This window comes from Schistocerca cancellata, chromosome 5 (assembly GCF_023864275.1).
Source record: "Schistocerca cancellata isolate TAMUIC-IGC-003103 chromosome 5, iqSchCanc2.1, whole genome shotgun sequence".
In the NCBI taxonomy this organism is placed as follows: Eukaryota; Metazoa; Arthropoda; class Insecta; order Orthoptera; family Acrididae; genus Schistocerca; species Schistocerca cancellata.
The window spans coordinates 247,912,532-247,936,169 of NC_064630.1; the positions used below are offsets into that span (position 1 = coordinate 247,912,532).

At 44.1% G+C, this 23,638-nt stretch overlaps 1 protein-coding gene and 1 non-coding gene across 3 annotated transcripts in view; one reads left to right on the plus strand and one right to left on the minus strand.

Moving 5' to 3' along the window:
* Positions 1-23,638, minus strand: part of LOC126187589 (protein cab-1) — a 1,183,411-nt gene that overhangs the window by 513,182 nt on the left and 646,591 nt on the right. The window lies entirely within an intron of this gene.
* Positions 37-110, plus strand: Trnan-guu (transfer RNA asparagine (anticodon GUU)). The gene has a single exon. It is a non-coding gene; the product is annotated as a tRNA-Asn (tRNA).

Consider the following 23,638-nt stretch of genomic DNA (forward strand, 5'->3'; position numbering starts at 1 on the left):
GATTTAACAAAAAAAAAAAAAAAAAAAAAAAAAAAGGCCTCCGTGGCGCAATCGGCTAGCGCGTTCGGCTGTTAACCGAAAGGTTGGTGGTTCGAGCCCACCTAGGGGCGAAATCGTTTTAATCGCCACCGACGTGAGGACAAATGTCGTCTTTGTTAGAGATACACAGCTACTGTGTCGATCTGGCTGTGTCTGCACGATGTCACGCAGCCTTATACAAATTCAGCGAAGTGACAATTGTAGGTAAAAGCATGGCCCTACACAGACGTTCTACTGTTTTCCTATTTATTCGTCATGTGTGACACTGCAGTAGAACGATGCCCACTAAAGAAGCCGTATTATTTACATTTAATTTCAGCATATACAACGCGAGCGCCATATGACAGGGCCTCTCTCTCGATGTCGATTTGTACTTCGTGTCCTTTATGTGTCGGTCTGCAGGAAGCCACTGTTGATCGAGTGACATGCAACCCCTATGCTAGTAGAACTCCTTATGAGGGTGAAGTACAGGCTATAGCCCCCCTCCCCCCACCCGGCACCAACCCCACAACTGCCTCTAACAGCTGATATCAATGCATAATAGCATTACAAGTTGACCCTTTTCATGATGACATATAGCAGAAAAACCATAGGAACCCCGCCTGTTGTGTGTGGACACAAGTTAAGTTCCTCTCCAGAAACAGCGAGAAGCTACAACGGGAACAGGTTCAGGCGGCGTTGATGCACCTATGGTAAGAGTTCCGACACCTCTGATGCCGTTGGAATCTCGTGGGAACTCAGTTGCCACCGAGTCTTCCCAAGCGCAACATCTGACCGGTCTACCCCCAGTTGAAGGCCAGTGGCGGACAATGGTGGGTTCGAGAAACTCTGGACGGAGTGCGAATACGGGATCTGCCGTTTTACGACTTAACAACAGCTGCCAGGTGTTACAAATGTTGATACATCTGTGCCAGTACGAGGGGCGTAATATGTTGGGCCAGTGGCGAATTTTACTGACAAGTCTCGTCGAGTGGAGAAAATAAGTATGCTGGGCATTTGAAAGACAAACGATAGGTGGGTAACAGATGACGATGATGATGATGATGTTTCGGATTGTGGAGCGCTCAACTGCGCGGTTATCAGCGCCCATATAAATTCCCAACCTTTACTCAGTCCAGTCACGCCACTTTCATAAATGATGGTGTAACGATAAGGACAACACAAACACCCAGTGATCTCGAGGCCGGTGAAAATCCCCGACCCCGCCGGGAATCGAACCCGGGACACCGGTGGGTAACGGAGCCCCACCCCTCCCCTTGAGGGAATTACAACGTAGGTCGGAAAGAGTGCTAGTGTCCACTTGATTTGCTTGCTGGGACGTCTCGTCTGAGAGGGGAGAGCTCTACCGGCAGCTAGTGAACGCACTGTGTCTGACAGGTTGCCATTTGTGGCTGATGTCGCGACGAATGACGCCTGACACTTGGGTTTCGAGGTCATCCGCGGTTCCTTTGTGCGGCTGGCTGAACTGGTGAAGACAGCTAGCATCGCACATGGTGTGGAAGCACGGATCGCCATTTGCAGTACTGGACCTGTGGTCGACCGATCTAGTTTGAATACGAGTGGATGTAGTAATACGTATTAGCAAGTGAATAGTATCATAGGTGGGTCAAACTTGGTGATCAGAGGCTATTATAGCCCGCTTGACTCGGGAGCTGAAGTGGCGGAGCGTTCAGAGAAATTTTCGATAGTATCAATAGTAAGTTTCCAGATAATGCTTTTGCAAAACGGAGATATTAGTTTGCCCCCTATACAACGGAAGAATCATTTGATTAAAACTGACGACAGAGACACTGATTCTTCCTGAACGTTTGTTGTTCTGACAGTTACTTCAAGCACATTGAGAACCGACTCGTGAGACAAGGTCTTAGACCACCTACATTAACTAACAGACTTGAACGTTTCAAACGAATTAAGTTAGAGGAAGGAAAGAGTGACTGTAAGGCTGTTGTAACATCAATGGCTACGAGTGTTACAAGGTTTGTTAGGAATGACAGGGAAATTCTTTGCTTATCAAGAGTGACAGCAAACAGACTGCGGAGCAGCCAACATAAAATATTAAGTGATGGTGCGGATCGCGAACAGATAAAGTTCATCATAACTGACGCCATGTCTGACGAACAGTGACCCTTTTGTTGTAATAAACACCATATGGACCATAACCTTTTATTTATTTACCGACAGCCGGTTTCAGTCTGCGCTGCAGATCATCTTCAGGTCTAGTTTGGAACAAAAAGACAATAACAATAATGATTTTACAGAAGTGTGATTTTACGAACACCTGTCTCATGGATAGTAGAAATAGCAAAAAACTATTATGAACTCCCATGTACCTAGCGCCGAAAAGTGGGACAAATGTTCGTAATATCACACTTCTGTCAAGTCGTTCTTGTTATTGCCTTTTTGTTCCAGCATAGACCTGAAGATGATTTGCATCGCAGATTGAAACCGGTTGTTGGTTAATAATAAAAATTTGATCTAGATGTTGTTTGTTTATTTAAGATGAAGTTCAAAAGGATCATACAACATGTGTTATATCCGAAGGTACCGAGCAAGGTTATAGTGAGTGGAAAAGACCCCCAGTGGTTCAATGGCCACATTAGAAAGTTGCTATGAAAACAAAGACAGCTTCATCACAGATGTAGTTAAAGTCTAGTTTACAAACAAAAGCTGAACGAATCCAAAATGAAAGTAAAGACAGCAATGTGCGAAGCGTTAAATAAAACTTAGAGAAAAATTTTGCCAATTTATCTGACTGAAAACCCAAAATATTAAGGTCTCACGTAAGGTAAGTGGACCCAAACCATTTATTCAGTCATTAATATTGAATTTGGACTTCCGAAATGTTTTCACCACGGAAAATCGTAATAGATTTTCTGCTCTCAATCATCACACGAACACTGAAACCGCAGATATTGAAATAAGAGACACCACGAAATAGAAAACGTATCCCCTCTCTGTTTTCGTAGTTTAAGAGTCTAAAAAAAGTCCTCTAAGATTGCTGAGAATAGTTTTGGTGATTATGGAAGCTCCTTGTCTGAAATCCCTATTCATTTTTAATTTTTCACTGAATGATGATGGTCTGTAATTGAAGCTGCAGTACTGACATAAATATTCTCCAGTACACTAGGTTTGGAAAATTAATAATGCGCTATTCAAGAGCTGACATTACAAGTTTTCTCCGAACTGAGTCAAAAATTTTCTCAGTCTATATGAATGCCAGATAAAGTGGTAACGCTGTCAATGTACCGCTCTATAATTTAGTTCGTATCCTGTAAATAGATTAACGGGCCATTCTAAACACCTCAAGACCTTTTCTCCTGCCTCCCAGATCTCCTGAGCCCGATCTTTATACAGCTGCCTATGCTTTCAAAGCTCCACTCCCCCCCCCCCCTCCTCCCTCCCTCGGCCACCGGATATCGGCGAGCCCTTTCAGCAGAACTCATCCATCACGAGCAAAGCCTGTGTCTGGATCTTAGCAGCATAGGGGCTCCATTAAATCTGTTTCAGAGCTTCGCCTGAAGGGTGCATTGAACTGTCAGATATGCAGGCATTCTGTTCCTTTCACCCGTCAGGAGCTCTCCTCCGCACATTCAGCAGCCTTATGCTGACACAGCTGTTAGGCAGGCAGAGTTCAACCTGTTGCTGGCTTTATTTCTGTTCATTCAGGCTCTACCTGGGACAGAAACATTACCCTCGCGAGACTGTTTTATGTCTCTTGTGATGTACGGCGTACTTCAGTGGGTTACCCACGTCAGAGGTTGGTATCGTTGAGAAATGTTCTCTCTCCCAACTGTAAGACAAGCAGTATTGTGGCCACTTTCGATAGCTCGCAGTACACTTTTGCATCGACTAACAGCGCCACCAAACGTGGTCGCATCGTCGCTACCATTTAAGACATACACCACCTTATCAAAAGTAGCCAGACACCTCTCTGTAATGCAGAAATGACTACTTGATGTCACGATAGGATCACCTACCAGTATAAAAGGAGGAAGGGCGTATTGTGTTGTCAACAGAGAAGCAATAAGAGCAGATTGTGTCTGCTATAGCTGGGAAGGTGAAACTTCTATGTTATTTATTTCTGAAACTGCTGAGTGAGATTGAATGCAAGAGTCACTTTGCTAGTCTTTATCATTTCAACAGTGACCTACAGAATTTGCCCAGACAAACAGAACTCAAACTTTTCCTATTCATTAATTACTCACAATATTCAAGTATAACGCGATCTGACTGCTTTAAAATTGACTCAAAAGAATGGCCCTCAGTTAGAAGAAATCCTAACTATAACCTATACATTACATTAGTCACTTACCTCACAAAAATCTTCATTACCCGAACTACCGCAATACGGCAAATGCCAATACAGCCAGCTAAATAAAAGATTCTAACTACTGTAGGCTCTAACTACTAATAGGCATGTGTTTAGCAAAGGAAAGATTTTGTTGCAAAGCAAACAATTTATTTACCTTAATAATGTGATAACCAGTTCAAAAATCATATAATCGTGCATGACATCCAGTTCCATAAATTATATAATCATCGACAAATTACATTTCCATGACGGACACACGTCTAGATCGTCCGCATGAGCTGACACTTCAAACCTCTAACCTCCATCAATGCTAACTACTCACATCTAACTTCCATCACTGCTGGCTGTTCACCTCCAACTGCTATCTCCAACTTCCAACTGCAAGTCCGACCAGCCACGTAGACTCTTACACAGTGCGCACAGCGCTGTCAGAGTTATTAATGCAGACCGCTACGTAGCGCTGCCAACATACAAACACATAAACAACCTACGTACAACTTGTGTTATGCGACACCCGCACGGAAAAGCTGAAGAAATATGACGAAGAAACAGACAGAACGAAAGGAAAAGAAGTCACTGGTTGTGACCTGAGTGACAAATCTACTAGGGGCATATCAACCCATCTAAAGACGAAAGGTCACTATGGGATACCTGCCAATGAACAAGCTGATGCCCTAGGAGAGCAGGTATCACTACATGAAGCTATTAAATATGATAAATTCCCTCTCGCAGATGTGATACCCATGTTCAGAAAGCGGTTGTTCTCGGACTGGCAAGAGGAATGGTCGCGGACATTTAAAATCAAAGGCAGTCACTACGCCTTAGTTCATCCTACGATTCGAGTTTTACCATGATACAATGAGGCACAAACATCGAGGAGCTCCACAACAATTATAGCCCAGCTGAAATCTAATCATTGGAAGTTTAACAAACACCTCTATCGGCTCCCTCCAAGCGCCACCCGTCTGTGTTTGCTGAGAGGAGGAATATCCACACCATGTATTTCTACAATGCCCTCGGAATAGGTACCATATAAAAGTCCTTGCACGTAATCTTCAGGCTCTTGGTCGTCATATCCCAAACAGCCTCCAAACCTCGCTACATCCAACGACGTATGAACGCATAAGCTACTGTGCGAACTTACCAACAGTGCCAATTTCAAGATGTAGCTCTCTGCGCTGTTAATCTAATGCTCTTGGTAGTTAGAATTCCAGGGGAAGAGCAAAAGCTCAATTAACTGACAGTATCCTCACGTGCTACTCTGCAGAATATGAAACGCTCACCCTCTAAATGCCTTACACTATGTACCTCCTATGTGTATGTGCCTGAATACCGGCGTATTTATACCTGTGGCTATAATACATACTCTGGTTCTTGTAAACTGCTCTCCTTTTCTGTCCAAATGGTACTTAGGATTTGCACCAATATTCAATTCTCTATCGGCAGCTTTTGAAACAGTTCTCACAGGACATAACAAAGAATATTTTATTGTCAATTTAAATATAGAGGGTGAAGCGAAATTCGCGCACTCGCGCTTCGCAGCGCTACTCCTCACATGTCAGCGATAAACAAATGTCTCTCATAAATTTCGTCTGGCGTGTATATCCGACAGAAAAATGACATTAAAGAGTGGCAATCTGGCAACACTGTAGCAACACGTATGGTAACTACCTCTGACTGCATATTCTGACCGTGCTGAACAGTTGGCGCAGTGGATAGAGTTTTGGGTTAGCATGCAGGAGTTCGAGGGTTCAATCCTGGGTTGGTGTGTGTTTTTTATTTGCTAATTTCATTCTGACATTTCATACTGTAATATACACCGTTTCTTATATCACATGTACCCTAAATTTACAACATTTTGTAAAGCTGAACACAACAAATACACGGTGATCACTTAATATCTGACGCTGTTCATGTCTTCGTATATTCTACAGCACCTGGTAAAAACACTAAACATGAACAACACTAATACGATCTGGTGGCCATTCACTCTGTCAAAGAGAGTCGCAGCTCTAATCATTTACATACCCGCCGATGATGTTTACGTGTACGAATCTACATTGTCACCCGAGCATGTCTTCTGGGTGCTTAACTGTTTTTTGCCAGGCAGTGTGTTTTGTAGGGACGCTGGACTGGAACGTTTAATTTCCACGTTACAGCTGGTTTCATACAACTCTCCAGAGCACAATAATCGTGGGAAACGCGCAGAAACAGAACTTCACATTATTCCATATGAAACTCTTTCTTAAATGAAATGTTCTTTGTCAGATAAAATTGTAATTCTTAGGTTCATCGTCAGTGGTTTCAGCTATGCTTCCGCGAGGATAATGTTGTCACGTGACTTTCGTGTTAGCGTTAGTTACGTGTAGCCTCAGATCTCTATGTTTCCCCTTATTTCGTTGTTGATTTTCATCGGTTCCTAAATAGATTCATTGACAGAGGAATAGGAGGAGGTGGAGAACGCCCTAGCCTTCAATTTCTCCGTTCGGGAAGCCAATAGTCTGATTTTTGATGTCATTTAAAAGCTCCTGTGTATGGAATCTCGTTACAAGATGCAGTTCGTCTTTCTGCCCGTACTGTGGGATGTTGCGAAAGCATACGCAAGATTCTTCATCTACGATTGCTTTCCTCCTCCCCCCCCCCCCCCCTCTTTGTGTCCGTCTCCTCCTTCCCATCTCTGACTGTCCATATCTTCCTCCCCTCTTGTCTCCCCACGTTATCACCCAGACGCCAGTAAGAGGTTGCTGGTTCTTATACCCACAGCATTTCCTTCCAGATAACGAATAATACATGTACCAAATTTGGCTGAAGTCGAACTAGGAGTTTGCGAGGCGTTTTTCTCCCGTGGTTTTGTCCGCGTAAGCACATGTCACGCATATTTAACATATTTCACCTGTACTCCTACGAATTTTGCCTTTCAGTTTCATTTTCACGCAGCTCAATGTTAATGACGACATATCTCCTCAACTAAGTGTCGTACAATGTTCAGCGGCATATGTGGATACTGTCTGCGGAATGTGTTGCGAATAGCGTTGGTAGTAAAGACATAATAAATTAAAACGTCATGCAAGATGCGGTAGTTTCTCACGCATCTGAGAATGTGACGTCATTACTCCTGATCTATTGTTGTTGTGGTCTTCAGTCCGAAGACTAGTTTGATACAGCACTTCATGCTACTCCATCCTGTGCGGTCCTCTTCACCTTCGAACAACCACTGCAACTTATATCCTTCTGAACCTGCTTATTGTATTCATCTCTTGGTCACCCTCTACGACTTTTACCCACCAGTCTTCCCTCCAATACTAAACAGGTGATCTCTTGATGTCTCAGATTGTGTCCTATCAATGGAACTCTTCTTTTGGTCAAGTTGTACTATGAGCCTTTAATGTCATATTTTTGTAGGTACATTCAGCGGCATACGCGCAATTTTCAGCGAAATGTGCTGCGAATAGAGTTAGTAATAAAGAACTAACAAATTTAAACGCCATGCATGGTGCAGCAGTTTTTCACGCACCTCAGTATTTTTATATCGTATCTTTTGAACTATGTATCGTACAGTGTTATAATTCTGCAGGTATGCTCACAGGCATATATGAATACTGTCTACAACGTATGGTACGGAAAGAGTTTGTAGTAAAAAAGTATAAATAAAAACGTCATATCTGTTTTGCTGTATGAATAGTGAAAATGTAATAAGCAATAAACTTTTTCTCTTTCATCATTTTGCATGGTTTGTCAGCGAGGAAAAAGTATTGTTAGGGTTTGAAATTATGTGTAAAGTTTGTTGCAAGTCACTAAGCGTCGTACTGAAATACTAGGTGAATGAGAGGTGGGTATTTGCTCGTCGTTGGCTACATTTCTTTTTCACCCCCACGCCCGCCGCTTCGATAAGCAGGTAGTTCTTACTCCAACAGATATTGTTTCCAGATTGTGAGTGAAATGTGTACGAATTTTTGTTGAAACTGGTCCAGTGGTTTAGGATCAGGTACGGGACATAAATGCGTACACACACACACACACACACACACACACACACACACACACACACAGAGAGAGAGAGAGAGAGAGAGAGAGAGAGAGAGAGAGAGAGAGATTCATACGTAATCCCTTTTGATAAAATATGTATGGCTATGTACACTGTCCCATCGAAAAAACTTTGAACTGATTTTACTGCTGACGTAAAAAATGTCAGTGCAGTTACTACGGTGGTACCTTAAACTAACAACTGGAAACAACAGATATACTTCACCAAGTCATTCGTCAACAGGCAGTGTTAAGTAGTGGACGTGCAGCAGTAGCATGTCAACACTGTTATGTCACAAATTGCAATGGAGCAACGTCTATCTTCAAGAACAGAAAATAAGTGTGGAAAAGTTTGTTCGGAACATCTTCACTCCCTCATAAAAACAACGGTGCGTGGACACCTCCCGCGACTTGATTGAAATGGCAAACACGGACTGTACTTTTGTGTAATAAATAATAATGGGTAGCGAGTCGTGATGATATCAATACCAACGCACCAGCAAAAGACAAAGTGCAGAAATTCTCGTAACAGTCACCCTACTGATGACATAACCGACATCCAAGCCAATGTGACGCTCAAGTTAAATAACATCTCAAAGTTGAGTAACATCCCAAAGAAGGTCTTTTCTAACAGTTTCACACAGTTCATAATTGTATGGTTTGGTGGACAAGGCTCAAATGGACAGAGAACATGTAGAACACCTGGAGCACTAAACCCATCATACAAACTTTCTCTAGTTTTAGTAATCCAGTCTCAAAACGTTTTTGACTGACGACTGTATAAATAAAAAGTATCCACTGCCACACAACTGACAATGATTTGAAGAGTGTAGATGTAGACGTGAAACAAGACGTGGTTAAGGTAGATGCCAGATTGAAAAAATTCTCAATTAGTGAAATTCACTGACGTGACACGTCACTTGCAAAATCCTCGCTCTTTCAGTTTTGTTCGTCGGTCTAGGACCCTCGGCAAGTTGGAATAACGGAACAGATAGATGGGATTCAAAGAAGAGCTACAGACGCGCCACACATTTGTTCAGTCACCGTGGGTGTGCCACGGACATGCTTTACAAATTGCAGTCGCGGACGTTACAAGAAAGGAGCTGCGTTCACGGAGACAGTCTTACAAAATTCGTAGAACCGTCGTTCCAAACCAAGCTGCAAAATATACCAGTTCCTCCAACAGACACATCGCTAGTGAACCCGACATTAAAATTAGAGAAATCCACACAGTCTCTCTTTACACATGCCATTGACGAACGTAACAGGGGTGGGTGGAGGTAGGTATCTGGTACAATTGTACCCTGTGCCACATACCGTAAATCGGCTTACGGAAAGCGGATGTAGGTGTAGAGTGTCATTGCCTCCTCGACAGAAAGATTGTAGTACGAGAGGCGAATGCAACACATTTTTTTCTCGGTCACTTAAGACCAAAATGTGCGGAATTTGTTGTGGGACATCGTGTAATATTCCAGCTTCAGCAGTAGTTTCATGAAGTTCCTGTAGATGGCGGCGCTATACGTAGCCTTCAACATGGAGGGGCGTTCCAAGCAGAAAGCTGTCATTTTTCTTTAGGCGGCAAACTAGATCATCGCAAATATTGATAGGCGCTTGAAGAATATATACGGATACCTGGCACTGAACAGGAGCACGATGAGTCGTTAGGCTAGGCGTCTGTCATCATCGCAACAAGATCGCGCAAACCTATCCGATCTCTCGCGTTACGGCCGGCCACTCACAGCTGCGACTTCTGCAATGCTGGAACGTGTGGACACCCTCATTCGTGGTGATCGTCGGATCACAGTCAAGCACCTCGCTGCACAACTGGACGTCTCTGTTGGTAGCGCTGACACACTCGACCACCATTTGGGATAATCAAAGGTACGTGCCAGCTGGGTTGCTCGCCGCCTGACAGAAGACTTCCATCTTTTTGGCCCTTGGAAGGATGCACTCCGCGGGAAGCAGCACGTGGACGATGGGGAGATTATTGATGTAGTAAGACGTTGGCTCCGACATAGACCAGTAGAATGGCACCATGAGGGCATACAGATCCTACCAATCAAGTCGTGTAAGGCCATCGCATTGAACGGAGATAATGTTGATTTTTTTTCCTTTTTTTTGCCAAAAGAGTGGGGAATAATATGTCACATTGGAATCCTGAATAAAACCAACCTGCTTGTAGAAAAAAAAGGTGCTGCATTACTTATGGAACGCCCCTCGTATATCGGTTGTCAGCAGAATGTTTTAAAAAGACAACAGAAAAGTAGTATACTGTGTTGTTATCACGATAGAATGCTTACATTAATGTGCCGTTATAGAGAATTATTCTTAAAGTACTCGTGTTTTGTGCAACAAGTGATCACGGGGAACGATTCGAGAAACGATTCCGCTGCTTTCTTGCATAAAACATCGACAGTGACCTGAAAGAGCTGTACATTTAACTGGAAAGTGAGAGCTCGAATATGCCCTGACTCGTATTTTCAATTAACCAGTACAATATTACTTACCACCTTCGGTACTGCGAGAGAACTTTCACCTGGTACGTGTAGGCCACTGATATCATATAGGTATCGGACGTCAAACTGTAGGCAGGTGCGTTGCAACAGCACGCCACTTTCACAAATCCAACATCGCATAGATCTCTCTACTAACAGCGGGATTAAGAGGCCGAGTGAGCAGTTAACCAGAAATGAGCGCCATACTCATTAAAAGATCTAATTTACTTTCTCATGGTTTTTCTATGTCACTGAAATGAGGCTTGACATAAAACTTGCTCCTGTGCGTTCTCCGAATGAAGCCGATGTAAGCAGTCGACGTTTCAGTAATCGCCACAATCCGCTCCAACGCTGGCCGCTGCTTATTTTGCTTCCGCCGGAAAGCTCTGCGAACACAGGCCAGTTGGAAGCGTCTCCTATTTGTTTTCACACTTGTTCCACCGACCTCGTAGCTGCGTGCTTCTACGCCATAAGTCCCGGACTCGGGGATTTGTGTCAGCACTGTTTTTGTCACGATCACCATCATTCATGTATGAGACCCACATGAATAGCCGAGCGCGTTGAGACACAGCTTCCGGGACACGCAGCAGACGGCATATGCCGTTCATCATAAAATGCGCTGCCATCAGAGGAGTTTCCCACTCACCTCCGCATTACAGGCGTCACAGACTCCCCAACCTTTTCCATTGGCTTTCGGTGCATGCCCATTCAGACATCTCAATAGCGAAAGATCAGTTATGACTATGCGAACATAAGGAAAATACCTCATCCAGTCCCCGGGCGGAGGAAAATCTTAAACCAGGTCCGGAATCGGATCTGAGCCCCTTCGCTTGATAATCGGCCGAGCTGACCTCGCACCTACCGAGGCGAACTTGTTCACGTGACTCAACGTCAGCATTAGAAGATGATGTAAATTATATACCCTTTTTCATGTGGTCGAGAGGTGGTTCATTACAATGAAACGTCCAATACAATCAGATTTCCCTATAACCACACTGATAAATCCATATTATCGGAAACCACTTGATAGAATGCGCACAACTGTCTTGAAATCATTCACAATGTGACGCGTTTTCCGCAGTCACCACTATGCTTGCTTACGACAGTGGCCATGGGAGGCTTAGTGCACTAATATCGTTGTCGGGTATAACATAGGTATAGAAAATATTTTATAATTATAGCCATGTGGTATAAGTCATCAAAAAAATTTAAGGTAACTATTTATTGATATAATTGATTATTATAATACATTAGGTCTATTTCCTAAAGAAAAAGTTATACTCTTTTAACTTACTGTGTCCAGGTGTGCCAGACGACGACTAGTTCTTTTTCCCAAGTGTTTGTCCCTGTGGATCTTGAGCTTGGTCAGGGTGGAGACCCACTATCTTGAGGTCTGCACAGAGGGTAACCAGCCAACGCTGCCTCGGTCTTTCAGTAGATCTTTCACCGTCATCTTTCAACGATAATTCGCTTTTTGCTGTTGTATCTTGATATGCTCGAAGTACGTGTCCATACCACCGTAGACGGCTTTCCCACATCTTCTCAACAATATAAATATGTGCCATTCCGTACCACCTGCGAAGCTTGTCATCGGTCACATGATCATGAAGTTTCAGGCCACATGCCCACCGAAGCATTTTGATTTCCATTACAGGAAGCCGCTAGTCGTTTCTTTTGCTGTGGGTCAACGTTCTGCACTATACAAGGTAAATGGGCGGATTGCAGAGAGGTATATATTCAACTGGAATCGGCCCAGGCTCTTCTTACCACAAAGCAAACTAGTCATTGTACGCCATTTAAGTCACTGATTATTAACGCGGTTTGTGAATTCAGGAACAAGCGAGCCATTGGCGGCAATTTTTGACCCGAGGTACTTGAAGATGATTGTCTCTGACATATTTGTACCGTCTCGGTTATGTTCATATTATTTGCATCTGTTGACGGGTATTCAGGTATTTTTTTATGTCGAGGCGTAGTCCAGACTGTTCAAGGGGTTCTTTCTTTCTTGTTTTGGGGGAAGAGACCAAACTGCGAGGTCATCGGTCTCGTCGGTTTAGGGACGGATAGGGAAGGAGGTCGGCCGTGCCCTTTCAGAGGAACCATCCCGGCATTTACCTGGAGCGATTTAGGGAAATCACGGAAAACCTAAATCAGGATGGCCGGACGCGGGATTGAACCGTCGTCCTCCCGAATGCGAGTCCAGTGTGCTTGTCTTCAGTAGCCACTCGAACATCAGCATACAGCAAGGTCCAAGGTGTTAATCCCTGAATATATCTGGTGACTACGTTCATTATTATGATGAACTGCAGGGGGAAAAGAGAAGCTTCCTAACTGAGACCGAAGGAAACAGGAAAGTCATCGGATATCCCAAGAAGCAGAATGTACCCGAATTTTAAGATTATGGTAACGCAACCGGACATATGCAATCAGTTCTTCGGTTACTTTATGCACTCGGAGGGCAAAGAGTATAAGATTCCATGGTACTCGGGCGAAGACCTTTTCCAGGACAAGGAAAGAGAAATGAAGATACTGAGACTTCTCTCAGTGTTTCTTAATAAGCAAGCGAGTTGCGTGGACATCATAGGTGGTCCCACAGCAATTCACAAAGCCACATTGGTTGGTGATAATACTGACAACCTTGCGTATCCTGCTGTCTGTGATGCGCTCTGAGATCTTCATTATATGTAATAGAAGGTGTGAAGGTTGGTAGCTGGTACTCTGAGCCGGACCCCCTTTTGTTTCTAAATTGGAGCTGTACTGCACATGTCCACTCTGTTGGTATGTTTTCAGTTATCTTGTTGAAGAAATCTGTCCGCCATTCAGATGTCTCCCTCTGCCTTGATCTCCCAAGATATCCTGGTAGATCATCTAACCCAGTCTGCTGCCTTGTTTTAATCAACGATAAGTTCATCTTCTTCCTTACTGATGCTACGGAATGTCTCTCTGTCTACGGTACACCAATGCCACTCCTTTGCTATGTGATAGATATCGTGCTTACCAGCCACTATGTCAAGTCGTTCGTAGTTGTCGCTGTAATGGCCTGATCTGGCTGATGCAACTGCGTACTTTGCATCTACATCTACATCTACATTTATACTCCGCAAGCCACCCAACGGTGTGTGGCGGAGGGCACTTTACGTGCCACTGTCATTACCTCCCTTTCCTGTTCCAGTCGCGTATGGTTCGCGGGAAGAACGACTGTCTGAAGGCATCTGTGCGCGCTCTAATCTCTCTAATTTTACATTCGTGATCTCCTCGGGAGGTATAAGTAGGGGGAAGCAATATATTCGATACCTCATCCAGAAACGCACCCTCTCGAAACCTGGCGAGCAAGCTACACCGCGATGCAGAGCGCCTCTCTTGCAGAGTCTGCCACTTGAGTTTGTTAAACATCTCCGTAACGCTATCACGGTTACCAAATAACCCTGTGACGAAACGCGCCGCTCTTCTTTGAATCTTCTCTATCTCCTCCGTCAACCCGATCTGGTACGGATCCCACACTGATGAGCAATACTCAAGTATAGGTCGAACGAGTGTTTTGTAAGCCACCTCCTTTGTTGATGGACTACATTTTCTAAGGACTCTCCCAATGAATCTCAACCTGTTACCCGCCTTACCAACAATTAATTTTATATGATCATTCCACTTCAAATCGTTCCGCACGCATACTCCCAGATATTTTACAGAAGTAACTGCTACCAGTGTTTGTTCCGCTATCATATAATCATACAATAAAGGATCCTTCTTTCTATGTATTCGCAATACATTACATTTGTCTATGTTAAGGGTCAGTTGCCACTCCCTGCACCAAGTGCCTATCCGCTGCAGATCTTCCTGCATTTCGCTACAATTTTCTAATGCTGCAACTTCTCTGTATACTACAGCATCATCCGCGAAAAGCCGCATGGAACTTCCGACACTATCTACTAGGTCATTTATATATATTGTGAAAAGCAATGGTCCCATAACACTCCCCTGTGGCACACCAGAGGTTACTTTAACGTCTGTAGACGTCTCTCCGTTGATAACAACATGCTGTGTTCTGTTTGCTAAAAACTCTTCAATCCAGCCACACAGCTGGTCTGATATTCCGTAGGCTCTTACTTTGTTTATCAGGCGACAGTGCGGAACTGTATCGAACGCCTTCCGGAAGTCAAGAAAAATAGCATCTACCTGGGAGCCTGTATCTAATATTTTCTGGGTCTCATGAACAAATAAAGCGAGTTGGGTCTCACACGATCGCTGTTTCCGGAATCCATGTTGATTCCTACATAGTAGATTCTGAGTTTCCAAAAACGACATGATATTCGAGCAAAAAACATGTTCTAAAATTCTACAACAGATCGACGTCAGAGATATAAGTCTAGCATCATTGTAAGAGCTGCAGTTTTCAGATGTTTTCGAAAGTATTTCAATGTCTGGACATAGATATTTTTTCACGACTACCTGCTTGAACAGTTACTTTTAATACATTTGTTTGAGATGATGTTTTTCTTTCTTTTTTTGAACCACCACCATTTTATCGACGCCCGACCATTTCGTTCTTTCTTCCTCCGAGCCGTCAGTTTGATGTACCTTCGAACTACAAGTGGCCAGTGTTGAGGAGGCAATGTTTCATAAAGAATGGTCTTTGCATCTATAACCAGCCACTAATCACGTTTTCCCACAAGAAGGATGATGATGTTGCTTCTCTAGTGCGTCCAACGAGGCGAGGTCCGCTTCTTGAAAAACGAGATCGTGATAAGTGTATCGTGAACTTAGGCTAAATGTATTATTCCGTTACCATCTTCATTAACTGCACTTACGCCGTTTCTGCCATGACATAGATAGCCTTTTGGAACTTTCAGCCTACGTTGTCAATTTGTAAGTAGGCTGTTTATGTTTTCTTATTGGCAACGTTAAGTAGCGCTCTGTATGAAAATCACTGGCTGTGCTGTGTGCAGTCTGTGATAAGTGTATCGTGAACTTATGCTAAATGTATTATTCCGTTACCATCTTCATTAACTGCACTTACGCCGTTTCTGCCATGACATCGATAGCCTTTTGGAACTTTCAGCCTACGTTGTCAATTTGTAAGTAGGCTGTTTATGTTTTCTTATTGGCAACGTTACGTAGCGCTCTGTATGAAAATCACTGGCTGTGCTGTGTGCAGTCTGTGGCTAATTTGCATTGTTGTCTGCCATTGTAGTGTTGGGCAGCGGCAGCTGGATGTGAACAGCGCGTAGCGTTGCGCAGTAGGAGGTGAGCCGCCAGTAGTGGTGGATGTGGGGAGAGAAATGGAGGAGATTTGAAATTTGTAAGACTGGATGGCATTTATATTATGATTATTAAGGTAAATACATTGTTTGTTCTCTATTAAAATCTTTCATTTGCTAACTATGCCTATCAGTAGTTAGTGCCTTCAGTAGTTTGAATCTTTTATTTAGCTGGCAGTAGTGGCGCTCGCTGTATTGCAGTAGTTCGAGTAACGAAGATTTTTGGTGAGGTAAGTGATTTGTGAAAGGTACAGGTTAATGTTAGTCAGGGCCATTCCTCTGTAGCGATTTCTGAAAGTCAGATTGCGTTGCGCTAAAAAATATTGTGTGTCAGTTTAAGCACAGTCTTGTATAATTTTTCAAAGGGGACGTTTCAAATTATGTGTTGGATGTATTCCAACCTCTGTCTTCCTGTACAGTTTTTACCCTCTACAACTCCCTGTAGGACCATAGAAGTTATTCCATGCTGTCTTAACAGATGTTTTATCATCCTGTCCCTTCGTCTTGTCAGTTTTTCCCATATATTTATATATTTCTTTCGTTGCCGATTCTTCGGAAAACCTCCTCAATCTTTACCTTATCAGTCTACCTAATTTTCGACATTCTTCTTTAGTATCACATCTCAAACACTTCGATTTTCTTTTGTTCAGGTTTTTCCACAGTCTATGTTTCACTAGAAAAGTACATTCTCAGAAATTTCTTTCTCAAATTTAATATTTGACGCTAACAGACTTGTCTTAGCCAGGAATGCCCTTTTTGCCAGTGCTAGTCTGCTTTTGATGTCCTCCTTACTCCGCCCATCAATGGTTATTTTGCTGACTAAGTAGCAAAATTCCTTAACTTCGTCTACTTCGTGATCAACAAGACTGATGCTAAGTTTCTCGCTGTTCTCATTTCTACTACTTCTCATTGTATTCGTCTTTCTTAGATACACTCTCAGTCCGTATTTTGTACTCATTAGACTGTTCATTCTATTCAACAGGTATGTAATTGTTCTTCATTTTTACTAAAGATAGCAATGTCATCAGCGAATCTTGCCAATGATATTCTTTCACCTTGAATTTTAATCCCAATCTTGAACCTTTCTTCGACGTATAGACTAAACAACAGGGGTGAAAGACCAAATCTATGTCTTACACCCGTTTTAATCCGATCACTTCGTTTTTGATCTTTCAGTCCTATTGTTCCCTCTTGGTTTTTCTACCTACTGTATATGACTCCTCTTTCCCTATAACTTAGCTTACCCTTACTTTCGCAAAATTTCGAACATCGTGCATCATTTTATAATGTCAAACGCTTTTTCCTGGTTGACAAACCCTATGAACGTGTCCTGACTCTTATCTTGCTTCGGCCGGCTGTAGTGGCCGAGCGGTTCTAGGCGCTACAGTCTGGAACCGCGCGACAGCTACGGTCGCAGATTCGAATCCTGCCTCGGGCATGGATGTGTGTGATGTCCTTAGGTTAGTTAGGTTTAAGTAGTTCTAAGTTCTAGGGGACTGATGACCTCAGAAGTTAAGTCCCATAGTGCTCAGAGCCATTTGAACCATTTTTTATCTTGCTTCCTTTATCAACAGAAACATCAGAACCGCTTCTCTGGTGTCCTTACCTTTCCTGAAACCAAACTGATCGTCATCAGACAGATCTTCAATATTCTTTTCTATTCATTTCACGTGAGGTAATGTGGATCTTCCGGATATCTGTGACTAGAACTTTCTTCACGAGTCTGTGACTTAATCGCCCTACTCCATCAATAGAGTCCCGGAACTTCTCCGCAACAGTCTGTCCAACATTGTTTATTGGTTTTTGAGTGCCACCGTATACGGTTTTACACCCGTTGTCGAAGTCACGTGACTTTGAGGCACTCCATTTTATCTCTCGCACCACGCAGATATCGATTCTCCTTCGTTTTAGGGCGTAGGTTCTTTACGCACTCTTCCTGTCACTATACCAGCAATTTTTTAACGGGCACCGTACGGCTAACGTCAGTAGCCCTCGATTAGCTCGGGTCTGACGCTCGGCCTTCGTTCTGATTCCTAAGTATTTACAATGAGCTATACAAACGTGACTAAGGGTTTAATCAGCCGACCTGTCACACGGCTTTTTCGCTGATCCGCTGTTTTAAGTAGTACTTGACGATCACGTCAAAATGTGTTTTAGCGAGGTGTTAAGAACTTCCGTAGGTTGTGCTAGCTACTCTGGTAGTGAAGTGACTGTCTCTTGGCACTTCTCCCACGCAGCCCGTGTGGGAGAGCAATGTGGGTGTCGCCAGCAGACAGAGAGAGAGAGAGAGAGAGAGAGAGGGACCGTTACCAGCACCAGGAGCAGGAGAGGGATACCATTCACACGCCCACCCTCGAGTGCATTTCCGAGCACTCGCCCACCATCAAGAGGGATGAGATATACGCCTACGGAACAGAGGGCCGCGTATCAGCGAGCCTCAGCATGTCCCGGAGACGTGGAACCACAATGGAGCACTATTCTCCTGTACTCAGTGTCGCCTACAAGAGTCGGGAGACGATAAACACCGAAACGTCACCTGCCATGTCTAATAGTGGATCAAATCCAGCCAAACACCTCACACTCACCACTGACAAGAAATTAAAATGGCAGGAGCAAGAGAAGGGGTTCTAAATGAGATCTCCCTTGAGGATTGTGGCATTATTTATTTATTTCGTATAAGAAACACGTAAAAATAAAACTGTACTAATTTAAACTGCCAAAAAATTTCCTTCTCAGTAATCTTTTGACCACCTGTCAATTGGGGGTAAAAGCAATACTGCAATATCAGAGCAGTTCATTAGAGTACCCCGTTTCTCCAGTCGTGTACATTTGAATGGACCTCGCGTTCACTGCTGAACATGTCTCGAAGGGACACGAGAATAGTTCGGGTACCGCGGAGCCTCCCCATATAAATTCTGCTTCAAATCAGAATGTGTCACTATCTTGACGAAGTCTAATGAGTACTGTAGCATTGACGTACTGTACACACTCGTATTCCTCAGTATACGAACACAGCTGCATTAATGCTTTCTTTTTGAGGGCCTGTCCGTACAAGTCTGCCTGAGACAGCGTTAAAATCTTTCTCAAAATCTAGGAACCCAAGACAAAATGGTAATTCGTACTCGTAGCTGTGTTATATAATTTCGTTCACGTCTTGAAAATGTTCCACTGTCCTGTATCCATTTCTAAAGTTAGGTCGTTCGTTTGCCTAATCAAAAGCTAATGTTTTGTCGCTGGTAAATTTCATCTGCCCTTTCTTAAAAAATAACACCTTTTGATTAACTATCTTTGATTACGATTCAGCTCTTGTACTAAGCAAAGATGTAAAGAAATCGCTCTGTTGCCATGTACTATATTAACTGATGAAACATAAGTTCCCGTTTACTTTTCTTGAATTCTTATTATGTTGCCATTAATCTTTCGGCTACCTTGGCGATGTTCTCCTTCTTATTCTGTGCTGATATCTTGATCTTTACATTACAACCACAGCCAGCATACTCTAATACATGTTTGGCACAAACCAGTCTTCGTCTACTCCCACTATGTTTCCCCTCTGTTGTTCCTTCTACTGTGGCGATAACTAGTGCTAGATGCAGTAGCAGAGGTTCCACTGTAGATGCTGTGACACGTTGCCTTTGGGGCAAGGAATGAATATCAGAATCAGCTGCTCTGCCTCTTACCATTTTCTTGTTTGCAGATAAAGGAATTCTCATCTACCAACCTTCTGTCCGATGACCGCGGAGACAACTGAAATGCTCTCTTACTGCATTGCTTCGACTGCCAGAATTAATGATATAAGGAATGATGGGACAGGGGGAAGGCTACAGACAAATAACAGATAGCAGTCTAAAGAGAATCACAGTACACCGTCCGTTTGAAACAGAATTAATGAGACGTAGTCTTGCTGATTGGCGACTCCATAGAGTGCTGTGTGCACAACGACCATATACGTGAAATTAGAAGGAAGGTCAGCGTTGGCCGTAATTTTGATGGTTTATTGACAGCAAAATCGATTTTCAATCACATAATGATCATCTTCAGTGCTTTAGTGTACAAATTAAAACTCATACGCACTGAAGATAATCATTATGTGATTGAAAATCGATTTTTCTGTCAATAAACCATCAAAATTACGGCCAACGCTGACCTTCCTTCTAATTGGACGTAGTCTTGTTACACAACTGGAACGAAGTAAAGCCACAATTCTGGATTACTTGGCTCGCAGCCGTTTTGCTGTCGGAAAAGAAAAATACGTGAAAACATTATAAGTCACAAATGACAAATCATCCAGTCCCTAGAGAATGGTAATCACAAAAATGAAATGAACTCTTGCAGTTAAATAACAAGAAAGAACGTGACCAGCCGTCAAAAGTTAGAGACAAGATCGCAAAAACAGGAACAGCGCAACAATGCTTACCGCGTCAGCACTCAACTAATCGTGGTACCAGGTGCTTGCGGAGCAAGCAACGTAATAACGTAATAAAAACGACCAAAATAGCCATGAGCGCACTATCGCTAAGAATCCTAACTAAAACTGCACTGAATCTGCGTAAGGCCGTTTGCAATGATGGAATGTTGAATACAAATGGCGGCAAATTACTATGAGTAACGAAATGATATCTTCTGATACCTACAACCGAAGGCGGCTCGGACAGCATCTCTTCATGATTTTGTAGACTAGGATGGAAGACACTAGTGTGCCTCTTATTCTCAACTTTACCAGGGCTGGCAGTGAAGCGGAACCTGTGGCTTAAGACCGTCAGGACGGCACGACTTCTTGGTTCAAAAATGGTTCAAGGGCTCTGAGCACTATGGGACTTAAGATCTGAGGTCATCAGTTCCCTAGAACTTAGAACTACTTAAACCAAACTAACCTAAGGACATCACACACATCCATGCCCGAGGCAGGATTCTAACCTGCGACCGTAGCAGCAGCGCGGTTTCGGACTGAAGCGTCTACAACCGCTTGGCCACAACGACCGGCGACTTCTATGTATTAAGGCTGAGTAACCTGTGGTGGTGTCAGGCCAAAGAGCGAAGGACAAGGGCGTTTCTACAATCCAAACTATAGTCATTTTTGAAGGGCAACAAAGCGGAACGTAGAACATCGTCAAAGTAATAGAGTTGCAGACGCCAACGAAAGGGGCCCTGCTAAGAAATGAAATGGCACTCCAGAATGGCACTCTATCATTCCTGGTTGTTGGGCCATATGGGGGGCGACAGTCAGATTGGTGTGCCACCACTGCCTTCGCTAGTCACCGGTGTTCAATTCAAAGCTGGGTTCATCAATGAAGACAATACTACTCCAGTAATGAGATTCCAGGCCGAAGCCGTGTCTGGATAACCCCCCCCCCCCATAACGGTGAGGTACCAGCCTGACTGGCGTCCGCCATAAGGCCCTAAACCATGAGTTATGATCTGGGATGGCATTTCATTTCATAGCTGGACCCCTTTGGTTGTCACTTGTAGCACCCCTGCCATCCTGAACTTACATTTCAGCAAGATAATGCGCGCCCACACACGCTGGCTTGTCTTCATGCTTGCCAATTCGTACTTGGGCCAGCAAGGTCACCGGATCTCTCCCAAAATGAGAACGTTTGGAGCATTATAGGCAGGGCCTGCCAACCAGCTCGGGATTTTGACGATCTAACGCAGCTTTTGGACGGAATTTGGTACTATATCCCTCAGGAGGACATCCAACAATTCTGTCAGTCAATGTCAAGTAGAATAACCGCCTGCATAAAGGCAAGACGTGGACTAACGTGTTACTGACTTGCTCATCCTGTATAGCTCTTTCTCTTAAAGGAATCATCCAATCTTTCTGAAATTGTAATCGATTTGTTTGTCTTTACATGTGCATCACATATATCGATTTCCGTTCCATTTGGATAATTCCTTGGTGGTGCGTCTTTTTTCTTTCTTTTTTTCTGTCTTAGAGTATAAAAGCTGCGGATATCACATTTTCCAAGCCAGTGAACTGTAATGGTATTTATAAATTTCCACAACCACAACTGAAGCACAAATGAAACAGAGACTCATTGATTACTTCGTAGGGGTAAACAACTGTGCCCACGAAAAATTACATCTATAGCATGTTACTTGTAATACCGTCAAAATAGCCATAACGCGTATCAAATCAGCATCTTCTGGACACGATGGCTCACAGCTTATTATTGGCCTACTACTGCCCACTATAACAGATGTCTTCAAACACTCCTTAGCCGTAAGTGTTTTCCCTGAGGCCTGGAAACAGGGAATAGTTCATCTACTACCTAAAAAGGACGTTGCAACAGTACCCTCTTTTACTGACCCTTTTGCGTTTTTCCTGCACTGTCCGGGACCTTAGAATATGTAGTCTACGACTAGCTAATAAACTACCTTACTATAAACATCTTACTAGACCAAAAGCAATCAGGCTCCGTAAAAATTGTACGCAGTACCTGCCTTAATAAATACACTCCTGGAAATGGAAAAAAGAACACATTGACACCGGTGTGTCAGACCCACCATACTTGCTCCGGACACTGCGAGAGGGCTGTACAAGCAATGATCACACGCACGGCAGAGCGGACACACCAGGAACCGCGGTGTTGGCCGTCGAATGGCGCTAGCTGCGCAGCATTTGTGCACCACCACCGTCAGTGTCAGCCAGTTTGCCGTGGCATACGGAGCTCCATCGCAGTCTTTAACACTGGTAGCATGCCGCGACAGCGTGGACGTGAACCGTATGTGCAGTTGACGGACTTTGAGCGAGGCGGTATAGTGGGCATGCGGGAGGCCGGGTGGACGTACCGCCGAATTGCTCAACACGTGGGGCGTGAGGTCTCCACAGTACATCGATGTTGTCGCCAGTGGTCGGCGGAAGGTGCACGTGCCCGTCGACCTGGGACCGGACCGCAGCGACGCACGGATGCACGCCAAGACCGTAGGATCCTACGCAGTGCCGTAGGGGACCGCACCGCCACTTCCCAGCAAATTAGGGACACTGTTGCTCCTGGGGTATCGGCGAGGACCATTCGCAACCGTCTCCATGAAGCTGGGCTACGGTCACGCACACCGTTAGGCCGTCTTCCGCTCACGCCCCAACATCGTGCAGCCCGCCTCCAGTGGTGTCGCGACAGGCGTGAATGGAGGGACGAATGGAGACGTGTCGTCTTCAGCGATGAGAGTCGCTTCTGCCTTGGTGCCAATGATGGTCGTATGCGTGTTTGGCGCCGTGCAGGTGAGCGCCACAATCAGGACTGCAAACGACCGAGGCACACAGGGCCAACACCTGGCATCATGGTGTGGGGAGCGATCTCCTACACTGGCCGTACACCACTGGTGATCGTCGAGGGGACACTGAATAGTGCACAGTACATCCAAACCGTCATCGAACCCATCGTTCTACCATTCCTAGACCGGCAAGGGAACTTGCTGTTCCAACAGGACAATGCACGTCCGCATGTATCCCGTGCCACCCAACGTGCTCTAGAAGGTGTAAGTCAACTACCCAGGCCAGCAAGATCTCCGGA